The sequence below is a fragment of the Nicotiana sylvestris genome, chromosome 7, assembly GCF_000393655.2.
Source record: "Nicotiana sylvestris chromosome 7, ASM39365v2, whole genome shotgun sequence".
Taxonomy (NCBI): domain Eukaryota; kingdom Viridiplantae; phylum Streptophyta; class Magnoliopsida; order Solanales; family Solanaceae; genus Nicotiana; species Nicotiana sylvestris.
Genome location: NC_091063.1, coordinates 116,100,283 through 116,112,316, shown reverse-complemented (window position 1 = coordinate 116,112,316; position 12,034 = coordinate 116,100,283).

Genomic DNA, 12,034 nt, shown 5'->3' with positions numbered 1-12,034 from the left:
AATGATCCTCTCCCACTTCCACTCCGGAATATCCATCCGCTGAAGCAAGCCACCCGGTCTCTGATGCTTATATTCATCTGCGGAAAATTGAGACACCGAGCTACAAATCCCACAATGTCTTTCTTCATTCTCCTCCACCAATAATGATGCCTCAAATCCTGATACATCTTCGTGGCACCCAGATGAATGGAATATCACGAGCTGTGGGCCTCCTCCAGAATCAACTCCCGAAGCCCATCTACATTGGGCACACATATCCAGCCCTGCATCCTCAACACCCCATCATCACCAATGGTCACATCTCTGGCATTATCATGCTGAAATTTTTCCCTAAGGATAAGAAAATGAGGATCATCATACTGGCGTTCTTTGATACGATCATATAAGGAAGACCGAGAAACCACACGCCAATACACGAATAGGATCCAAAATATCTAACCTCACGAACCGATTGGCCAAGGACTGAACATCAATTTCAAGAGGTCTCTCCCCAACTAGAATATATGCCAAACTTCCTATACTCACTGCTTTTCGGCTCAAAGCATCGGGCACCACATTGTCCTTTCCCGGATGGTACAATATAGTAATATCATAATCCTTTAGCAACTCCAACCACCTCCGCTGCCTCAAATTAAGATCCTTCTATTTGAACAAGTGCTGGAGGCTACAATGATCAGTAAAAACCTCACAAGACACACCATACAAGTAATGCCTCCAAATCTTCAATGTGTGAACTATGTCAGCCAACTCCAAATCATGAATGTGGTAGTTCTTCTCATGGGGCTTCAACTGGCGAGAAGCATAAGCAATAACTCTACCCTCCTACAACAATACATAACCAATACCAACTCTCGAAGTATCACAATACACGGTATATAAACTTGAAGCTAATGGCAAAGCTAACACTGGAGCCGTGGTCAAGGCTGTCTTGAGCTTCTGAAAGCTCTCCTCACACTCGTCCGACCATACAAATGAAACACCCTTCTGAGTCAACTTTATTAAGGGCGATGCAATAGATGAGAATCCATGAACAAACCGGCGATAATAACCTGCCAAACCAAGAAAACTGCGAATCTCTGTGTCTGAGGATGGTTTGGGCCAACTCTGAACTGCCTCTATATTCTTTGGATTAACCTAAATAACCTCACTGGACACCACATGCCCCAAGAATGCCACTAAACCGATCCAGAACTCACACTTGGAGAACTTTTCATAAAGTTTCTTCTCCCTAAGTCTCTGCAACACAACTCTCAAATGCCCCGCGTGCTCCTCCTGACTACGCGAATACACCAGAATATCATCAATGAAGACTATGACAAATGAGTCAAGATAAGGCTGGAACACGTTGTTCATCAAATGCATGAACACTGCTGGGGCATTGGTCAGCCCAAAAGACATCACCAAGAACTCATAATGACCATATCGGGTCCTAAAAGTTGTCTTAAGAATATCCGAGTCCCTGATCTTCAACTAGTGATAACCCGAACGGAGATCAATCTTGGAGAACACTCTCGCTCCCTGAAGCTGGTCGAATAAATCATTAATGCGAGGCAAAAGATACTTGTTCTTAATAGTTACTTTGTTTAACTTCCTATAATCAATGCACATCCTCATAGTGCCACCTTTCTTCTTCACAAATAGAACCTACACGCCCCAAGCCGACACGCTAGGATAAATGAACCCCTTCTCAAGGAGCTCATAAAGCTGCTCCTTTAACTCTTTCAACTCCGCTGGTGCCATACGATACGATAGAATAGAAATGGGCTGAGTGCCCGGCACCAGATCAATACCAAAATCAATATCCTTATCCGGTGGCATACCTGACAGGTTTGCAGGAAACACATCGGGAAAATCTCTCACAACTGGAACAAAATCAATACTAGGAGTCTCTACAGCGATATCCCTCACAAAGGCTAAGTATGAAAGACAACCCTTCCTAACCATACGCTGGGCCTTCAAGAAAGAAATCACCCTACTAGGAACATAATTAGACAAACCTCACCACTCAAACCGTGGCACACCCAGTATTGCCAATGTGACTATTTTAGTGTAATAGTCTAGAATTGTACGACATAGAGATAACCAATCCATGCCTAAAATAACATCGAATTCCACGATACACAATAATAAAAAATCCACTCGGGTCTCCAGACCTCCAATACTCACCACACACGACTGGTACAGATGGTCCACAATAATAGTATCGCCCACTAAGGTAGATACATGAACAGGTGAAACAAGAGACTCATGGGGCGTACCCAAATAACGAGCAAAGTATGATGGCACATAAGAAAAAGTGGAACCGGGATAAAATAATACAGAGGTATCTCTGTGGTAGACTGAAACAATACCTGTAATAACAATATCGAAAGCAATAATATCGGGTCTAGCTAGAAGTGTATAGAAACGGGCATGAACGCCACCTGATCGACCTCCCTTTCTAGGGCGGCCCCTAGCTGACTGAACTCCACCCCTAGCTGGCTGGGTGGGTGGTAGTGAAGTAACTGGCGCTAAAGCCGATGACTAACCCCTCTACTGAGACAAACCGCAAGACGACGAGGACACTGCCTCCACATATGACTCCCAGGTGCTGGAGAAGGGGACTGAAGGGAACCCCTAACACCTGAATGACTAGCTGATGCACCTGGCATAGAAGAGCCCTGAACTGAGGGAGCACAGGATGAACTCTAAGCTGGAAGGGCACTAAGCGATGACTGGCCCTGATGAGAACTATGAGAACCATGACCCGATTGAAGCCTTACGATAACCTGGGCGAGCTGGCTGAGCATGCCTGAATGGACAGCCTTTGCCGTGCTGAAACTGACCTCTCGTAAGAGCACCACTATAACTACCAGATCCTTAAGGCCTCTTGGCCTCCCTCTCCTCTAGCTCCTAGCAACGAATAGACTCAATCTCTCGAGCAATGTCTGCAACCTCCTCAAAAGTCCGACTAGTCACCCTCGCCCTAGTCATGAGAATACGAAGCTGATAAGTGAGGCCATCAACAAACCTCATAATCCTCTCCCTATCTGTCAGAACCAACCAAATCACATGACGAGCTAACTTGGAGAACCTCATCTCATACTGCGTCACAATCATCTCTCCCTGACGCAACCACTCAAACTCCATGCACAGCTCCTCTCTACGAGACTGTGCACATACTTCTCCATAAAGAGAACAAAGAACTGCTGCCAGGTAAGGGGTGCTGCACCAACAGGCTTACGCCTCTCAAATGCTTCCCACCAAGTGAAGGCAGCTCTAGAAAACTAAAAAGTAATGAAAGCGAACCCGTTGGTCTCCAGAATACCCATTGTGCTAAGGATCCGCTGGCACTTGTCTAAGAAACCTTGGGCATCCTCACCCTCTACACCACTGAAATTCGGAGGCTGGAGTCTACCAAACCTTTCCAACCTGCACTGCTCGTCCTCTGGCATGACAGGAGCTACAAAGTCCTAAGCAGCTGCAATCGACTAGGCTGGATGTACCCCCGGTGTCTGAAGTCCCTGCATGACCTGCTCAGGTGTGCGAGCGATGGGAGTGTGATTACCTCCCCCGGCCCGAGAAGTAGCTGCGGTTGTAGTGACTGAAACCGTCTGAGCTAGGCTAGTGCAAACTGATAGAATCTGAGCCAAGGCTTCCTGAAGACCCGTAATCACAATGGGCACAACTGGTGCCTGAGCTGGTGCCGCTGGAGCATCCATAACTAGGACTTGATCCTGAACTGGGGTGGCTGGTGGATCTGTAAGTGCTGCCCTAGCTGCTGTGTGGGGCACACCTCTGCCCCTACCACGACCACGACTGCGTCCTCGGCCTTTAGTAACTACAGCTGGTGGTACTAGTGGTCGTCCATCCTGACTGGTAGCGCGTGTCCTCACCATCTGTGAGAGAATAGAATAACAGAAGTTTAGTACTCAGATCAACAAATTCACATGAAAAGAATTTCAAGAATATGAAGTTTTTCCTAAAGGTTCTACAACCTCTTGAGGATAAATATAGACGTCTCCGGACTGATCTGCAAGACTCTACTAAACCTGCTCATGACTTGTGAGACCTATGTAACCTAGGCTCTGATACCAACTTGTCACGACCCTAAACCCAGACCCGATCGTGATGGCACCTCTCGTGAAGACAAGGCCAGCCGACACATTCCCATTAAGTTTTAAGCAATTAAACAATACGCATTAAGTCTAAAACATGATAAATAATCCCAAAGTATAAGTAGTGAACATTATAGTTTGTGGAAATAAACCCAACACATCCCGATACCGGGGTGTCACTAGTCATAAACATCTATAAATACACTATAAGTTTAAAATGTATACCAAACTATTACAAAATAACTGAAAGGAGATAGAGATGAGATAAAAGGGGGAGAGGGACGGGGCTGCGAATGCCGAGCAACTACCTCGTGGACTCCGAAATCTGCCGGGAGCTCTCAACCCTCACGAGCAGGATCAACAACGCCTGAATCTACACACGGGGTGCAGGGAGTAAAGTGGGTACTCCAACTCAGTGGGTAATAATCATAAATAAATACTGAAAGCAAGAAATTACGTAAGGCACATTATAGGGTATAAGGAAGTAGTACAGATGTGTAAAATTACTGAGTGCAGTTTAAACTTCATAAAACGCCTTTCCAATAATTTGAGCGAGCAAATGACAGTCAAATAGGAAAAAAACAAACACATAAAAGGATCGCCCCTCGGGAAAATTGTCAACAAATCCGCCCCTCGGGCAATATCTCAGAAACAATACCAGCCCCTTGGGCTATATCTCACATCACAACGGGTACCCGCGCTCACTAGGGGTGTGCAGACTCCTGGAGGGGCCCCTTACGGCCCAAGCGCAATATCAAGCCATCTCGTGGCATCATCACTAGTCTCTCGGCCTCATATCAACAAGACACCTAGTGGCGTACATATCCCAGGCCCTCGGCCTCATAATTATAATCCGTGTTTCCTTACAACATAGGCACTCGACCTTACTCAGTCAGAATCTTACAGCCACTCGGGTAATAGTAAAACATAGTGCTCATCCCAAAATATCATTTAAAGTATCATTTAAGTGCTAAAGCAGAGTAAACATGACTGAGTTATGAAAAACAGTAGAATATAGCAAGACTGAGTTCAAGTATAAAGTCAAAACAATGAGGAAATATCAATTAAAATCCCCTAAGGGTTCAAATAGTTGGCACAAAGCCCAAATATGACATTCAACCCAAAATATGATGATAGAAAATAGTTTTCAGTCAAATACGCGGTAAATAGTCATTCAGGACGGACTAATTCACAATCCCCAACAATTCACGACTCCACGCTCGTCATCTAGCGTGTGCGTCACCTCAACATAGCACAACAACGTGCAATCCGTGGTTTCATACCCTCAGGACAATATTTACAATCATTACTCACCTCAATCCGGTCCAAACTCTAGTCCGCGATGCCTTTGCCCCTCAAATCGGCCTCCACTCGCGTTGAATCTATCCAAAATCAGAATCACGATGCTAAAATATGCTAGGGGAACGAAGCCCAAGCGAAAATAATCAATTTATAGTATAAATCCCAAATTACCAAAACCCGACCCCTAGGCCCACATCTCGAAATTTGATGAAATTCACATCAATAGATTCCTTATATCCCCACGAGTTCATACATATCAAAAGTTCTCAAATCTGACCACCAATGGTCCTTAAAATCCTCAATCAAAGGTCTAAGTTGCCAAGCCCTAGTTTCCCCAAATTTAACTCTTAAATTCCATTAATTACAGCCCTAATCCATGAAATAATACCATAGGAACGCGTTTTAGGTCCAAAATCCTTACCTAAATGAAGTCCCCTTGAATTCTCTCTTCAAAATTGTCCAAAAAGCTCCAAAGCCGACTTAGAAATGGTGAAATAGCTCAAAAATCGCGAAGGAAATAATTTATAACTTCTTACCCAGGGATTTCACATATGCGGCCAAATTCATTCTTCTGTGGTACCTCTTCTGCAGTACCGCTTCTGCGGTCAAGACAACCGCATCTGCAGTCCTCACTTAAGTCCTCATTTTTCGCATCTGCGATCCACTATCTGCACCTGCGCCATCGCAGGTGCGGTTTTCCAACCGCTTCTACGGTTTCTGCCTCCCTTACCTTCTTCCGCTTCTACAACCTTCTTCCTCACATCTGTGGCATCGCACCTGCGGTCCCCAATCCGCAGGTGCGGAAACAACAGAAGCAGCAAAAATCTGCAGCTCTACCAAACTCCCAAACTCTCCGTCAACCATCCAAAATCACCCCCGAGGCCTTCCGGGACCTCAACCAAAAACACAAACATATCTCATAACCTTATTCAATCTTGCACCAATCTTCAAAACACCTCAAACAACATTAAAACACCAAGATCACATCAAATTCAAGTCTAAGATTCCAAAATCTTCCGAATTCCGCTTTGATAAAAAACCCAACCAAACCACGTCCGAATGACCTGACATTTTGCACACACATCCCAAAAGACACCACGGAACTACTACAACTCTCGGAATTCCATTCCGACCCCTACATCAAAATCTCACCTATCAACCGGAAAATGCCAAAAGTCCACTTTAGCCAATTCAAGCCAAAATCTACTCCGGACCTCCAAAACACATTCCGCTCACGCTCCTAAGTCCCAAATCACCTCCCGAAGCTATCTGAACCATCAAAACTCAAATCCGAGCCCTCTAACACATAAGTCAACATCTGGTTGGCTTTTCCAACCTAAGCTTCCTAAAAAGAGACTAAGTGTCTCAAACCTTCTCAAAACCTTTCCAAACCCGAGCCAACCAACCCGATCACATATAGAACCGATAGACAAAGCAATAAGAAGCAGAAATGGGAAAAACAGAGCGGTAAATATGAGATAACTGGTCGGGTCGTCACAGTAGTTGACATGCTTAGTTAGTATTTTTCATTTTTTGATTTTTGATGTAATAACTATGTAACGACCCGGAACCTCGACGGAACAGAACCTCGACCGGATCTCCACCTCAGTATACTCCATCGCTCTTCCTAATTCTAAAATATACGTGGCCTGATTCCCTCGCCTTTGAGTACAACAACATCCCAGACATAGACCGAATTAGGGGCCTAAACTATTGAGTAGATTTCCCATGGAAAGGAGCTTATTCCAAGATCCGACTCTGCCCGTGTAGGAGTTCGGGAAGGCCAAAAGTAAACAAAGAGCAGTAGAAGAGAATAAAGTTTCCAGAAAATAGAGATAACTTCTTCCCTTAGCTAGGTACGGCTCTTTCGAGCAATCAATCCGCTAAAAGTGGAGCTCCTTTTGGGGGTAGACTACACGAGTCCTATGAAAAAGTCCTTTATAGCCAAGGATATGTAGGCAGCTCAGATACCAGGGCTCGGTCACATTCTCCCTTCTCTTAGTGTTGGTCTCTCTAAATAAGGGTCGAGTCAAAAACCTGTCTAGTCGTTCTTTGTCTTAAAACTCTTTGTGTTCCCAGTCAAAGAGGGACAACTGTAGACATGTGATTTTTGACCCTCCCTAAGATTTTTTGTATTTTAGCTGTAAATATTTAGTTTAGGCCTAATATTGCTATTTCAACTAGTTTTAACTATTTTATTTCATTTTATAACAAAAATGAAAATTACAAAAATATTTTACCTAGTTACTTTTAATTCATGTACATTTCATAAATTTAAAAAAACAAAATACAAAGATAGTACCTTATTTTCATCTTTATATAATCTTGAAAATACAAAAAAATAAAATAAAAATAACTTCATGTTTTAATATAGTTTAGTTTAATTAATTAGGATTAGTTTTTGTATTGTGTAGTATTTTTATCTTATTTTATAAGGAGTCAATTAAGGTGTTGGACCACAACTTTAGGAGTCTTAGAGCCCAATTTTTGGCCCGATTCGGATTAGCCCATTAAGCCCAATACCCAATACCCATTAAGTTAACCCTAGGAACCCTTCTAGACTGTTTTTTTGAACAAAATAAAAGAAAAACCCTAAGCCATAAATAAGGATCCACCGCTTAACACACAAGAGACCCTCCCCTCTGTTCTGCTTATTTATCATCTTCCTTAACAAAAAAACACACAGAGATTAAAAGAGAGGCAACAACCTAGCCGTCTCTCTCAAGAGGCAAACCACATGACCCCAGCCCGCCGGAAAACACAACCACACATCCAGACCCAACGATACTCCTCCAATTCCAGCCATACGACCACCAAATTTCAGCCACCACCTCTCATCACACACACTCACGTAGATAGGAAGGGAGGGGGATTTCTAGATAGGGGTTTTCGGACAGAACAGTAAGGAAAAGATATCGTTTATTTAATTAATTTCTATTTTTCCTCTATGGAGATTAGCTGAGGAGTCGAATATGCTTCGAGTCTGGCTGCGTCGTTTGAGTTTGAGGTTGGTTCGAATTTCCACCAGCGCCGATCGAGGTGTTTGTGGTTCCAACTGAGTTTTATTGCTGTCTCGAGGCACGATTGTAATCGTGGCTCTATTCTGTTCATGTAACTACTGGAAATCTCATTAAAGGAAAGCACATTTCAGGTCCATTTTTTCCCTCATCGTTTCTTCCCTTAGTATTGATTTGTGTTCGAAAGAGGTATTTGATACTCTGCTTGGTTGCTTGATGCCCTGTTTTGTTAATTGATATTCTGTCATGTTTTGTCCTATGGTTTGATGTATTTGAATGCAGGTGATTGAAAAATGAGATGTTTCAGTAATAGCTTCATTCTAATTTCGACAAATTTGCCTCTGACTCATTGAAACTCCGATGTTGTAGATATTATTGATCATGCCATTTCGGAAAATCTTCCTACTTAATTTTCAAGTATGTTAAAGCTCTGCTTAATGTCCGAAAAATGGAAACTTCACATAGAAACTGTTTTCCACCTTTGTGGAAGGGGTATTTGCATTGTCAAGGTATCAATATTTTTGTCCTCATCTGGCTCCACTAGCCCAGAAAAGCCAAATTTCAAAATCTTATCGTTTCCTAGGTTCAGCTACATGTCAGGAGAGTGTCGAATTTAATCAAACTACTAATTTTAGATGGCAGATCTAATAGCTTATTTGCATTGTCTTTCTAAGTAAGGGTATACTGTAATTATGTTGGGATCTCGTGGTGTTTTGGTGATCAAATGTTTAATATGTTGATTATTTTTGCCACTTAACAGCTTGAATAATGGTTATGGGTTTAATCTCGAAGGGAAAGAAATTTTGGGCCTATGCCCATAATATACTGTTTATCCATTTGTAGAGTTATCCCATTTCCATGTTAATATATAACATATCCTATGTACTTTCATAATTAATCCACTCGATACTCTATAATAATGTCCATAATCTATAGCCTTAGGTTAATCTCAAAGTATCTTAGCAAAATAACTTATAAACATTCGTAGAATACTCTATAATAATGTCCATAATCTATATCGGTAGATTTGATATCTTTGAACCGTCTAGCTTTGTTGTATACCTCTTTGACCAAATCCAAATCCGAAGCCAAGCCGAGCGAGCGACGACGATAACGACACAATGCTGACCTTCTTCTTAACTCTTTAAGAGCTAAAAGATGAGCTTCTCTATATATACACAAAGATTTTCTTTCCTTCTACCAATGATGGACAAAGTGCATTAGTAAAGTGAACTCATTCAAAATTTTACTTCCCTCAATTTCTTTTCCCACCATTTTCCATTCACACCTCTTTTGTTATTAATAACAAAATTCAACAATCACCCACATGAATGGGGAATGGCTATAAACTAAAGGAATGCACCGACATGTGTGTGTTTCACATGCAAGAATTAATTGCATCTGGATAAGTAGGTTTCCCTTTGAACTTTCCGTAGTGAACTTATATCGAATATACTCGGTCAATCGGTAGATTTGATATCTTTGAACTGTCGAGATTTGTTGTATACCTAGACAACATAAGTCACACAATCAATCCTTAACCATAGCTGGTTCTCACGGTTATGTTCGTTTCAGCCATGAATATCGCCTGGTTTCATGAGTTCTTAAAGAATGGGCCTTTACTTTCATTCCCCTTGAAGCGGCTTACACTTCACACTCATATAGGTGATTCCTAAATGTGTAATCCTAAAGACACACTATCTGGTCATATTCTGCCAAACTTAGGAAATCATTAAAAAACTTTAAGCTTTATTGACTCATCAAAAAGCCTTAATGCTTTTCCTCGTTTTTGAACATTGTATTCATCACGTGAATGGGTTGATTTATTTGACAATGTTGAACCATTATTCATAATTTTGTTTGATATCTTTGAACCTAGCTCTTGGGATTTCCAGTCTGCTAGGTTGAGTTACCGTAACGATGACTTGTTCTAGGCCTTAACCCCATTCCCTTTGATGATCTTTCAACTGCCTATCTAGATAGGCCTTTTGTAAGTGGATCTGACACGTTATGTCTTGACTTTATGTAGTCAATCGTGATAACACCACTAGAGAGTAGTTGTCTAATGACATTGTGTCTCCGTCGTATATGATGAGATTTTCCGTTATACATAATGTTCCCTGCCCTACCTATTGTCGCTTGACTATCACAATGTATACAAATAGGTGCCAAAGGTTTGGGCCAAAATGGAATATCTTCCAAGAAATTTCGGAGCCATTCAGCTTCTTCACCGGTCTTATCTAAAGCTATGAATTCAGATTCCATTGTAGAACAGGCGATGCACGTTTGTTTTGATGATTTCCAAGACACTGCTCCACCCTCAATTTGTGAAAACATTTCCACTCATGGATTTAACTTTAGATGATCCGGTGATCCAATTTGCATCACTATGTCCCTCAATCATAGAGGGATATTTGTTATAATGCAAAGCATAATTTTGGGTATGTTTCAAATACCCCCAAACTCGTTTCATTGCCATCCAATGTATTTGATTGGGATTACTTGTAAATCGAATCTGTTTGCTAAGAGCACATGCTATATTTGGTCGCTTACAATTCATGATATATATCAAACTTCCCAATACTCTTGCATAGTCCAGTTGTGAGTCACTTTCACCTTCATTCTTTTGAAGTGCATAACTCACGTCAATTGGAGTCTTAGCAATTTTGAAATCCAATTATTTGAATTTGTCATGTACCTTTTCAATGTAGTGAGATTGTGATAATGCTAGACCTTGTGGAGTCTTGTGAATTCTGATTCCTAAGATCATATCAGCAACTCCTAAGTCTTTCATGTCGAATTTGCTAGCCAACATGCGCTTTGTAACATTTATATCTGCCATACTTTTGCTCATTATCAACATGTCATAAACATATAAACAAACAATGACTTCATGACTTGGAGTGTTTTTAATGTAAACATATTTGTCACACTCACTGATTTTAAATCCATTTGCCAACAGTGTTTGGTCAAATTTTGCATGCCTTTGTTTGGGTGCTTGTTTAAGTCCATAAAGAGACTTAAAAAGTTTGCACACTTTCTTTTCTTTACCAGGAACTACAAAAGCCTCAGGTTGTTCCAAGTAAATCTCTTCCTCCAATTCTCCATTTAAGAAAGTTGTTTTAATATCTATTTGATCGATTTCAAGACCATACACAGCCGCTAGTGCCACTAACACCCTAATAGATTTTATCCTTGTTACTGGTGAGTAAGTGTCAAAGTATCAAGGCCTTTCTTTTGTCTATAACCTTTGACAACAAGTCTTGCCTTATATTTCTCAATAGTGCCATCAGCTTTAATTTTTTGTTTAAAGATCCATTTCGAACCTAAAGGCTTATTTCCTGGAGGAAGATCAACCAATTCCCATGTATGGTTATCCAAATTTGATTGAATCTCACTATTGATTGCCTCTTTCCAAAACGCTGAATCAGAAGACGACATAGCTGCTTTAAAAGTTTAAGGCTCATTTTCAAGCAAAAATGTCACAAAATTTGGTCTAAAGGGAGTAGATGTTCGTTGACGTTTGCTACACCTTGGATCTTCTATACTTGGAGTATTTTCTTTTGGTTCTTCCCGAGGTTGTTTAGGTCTTTCACTTAACGACTCACATTCGGTTTT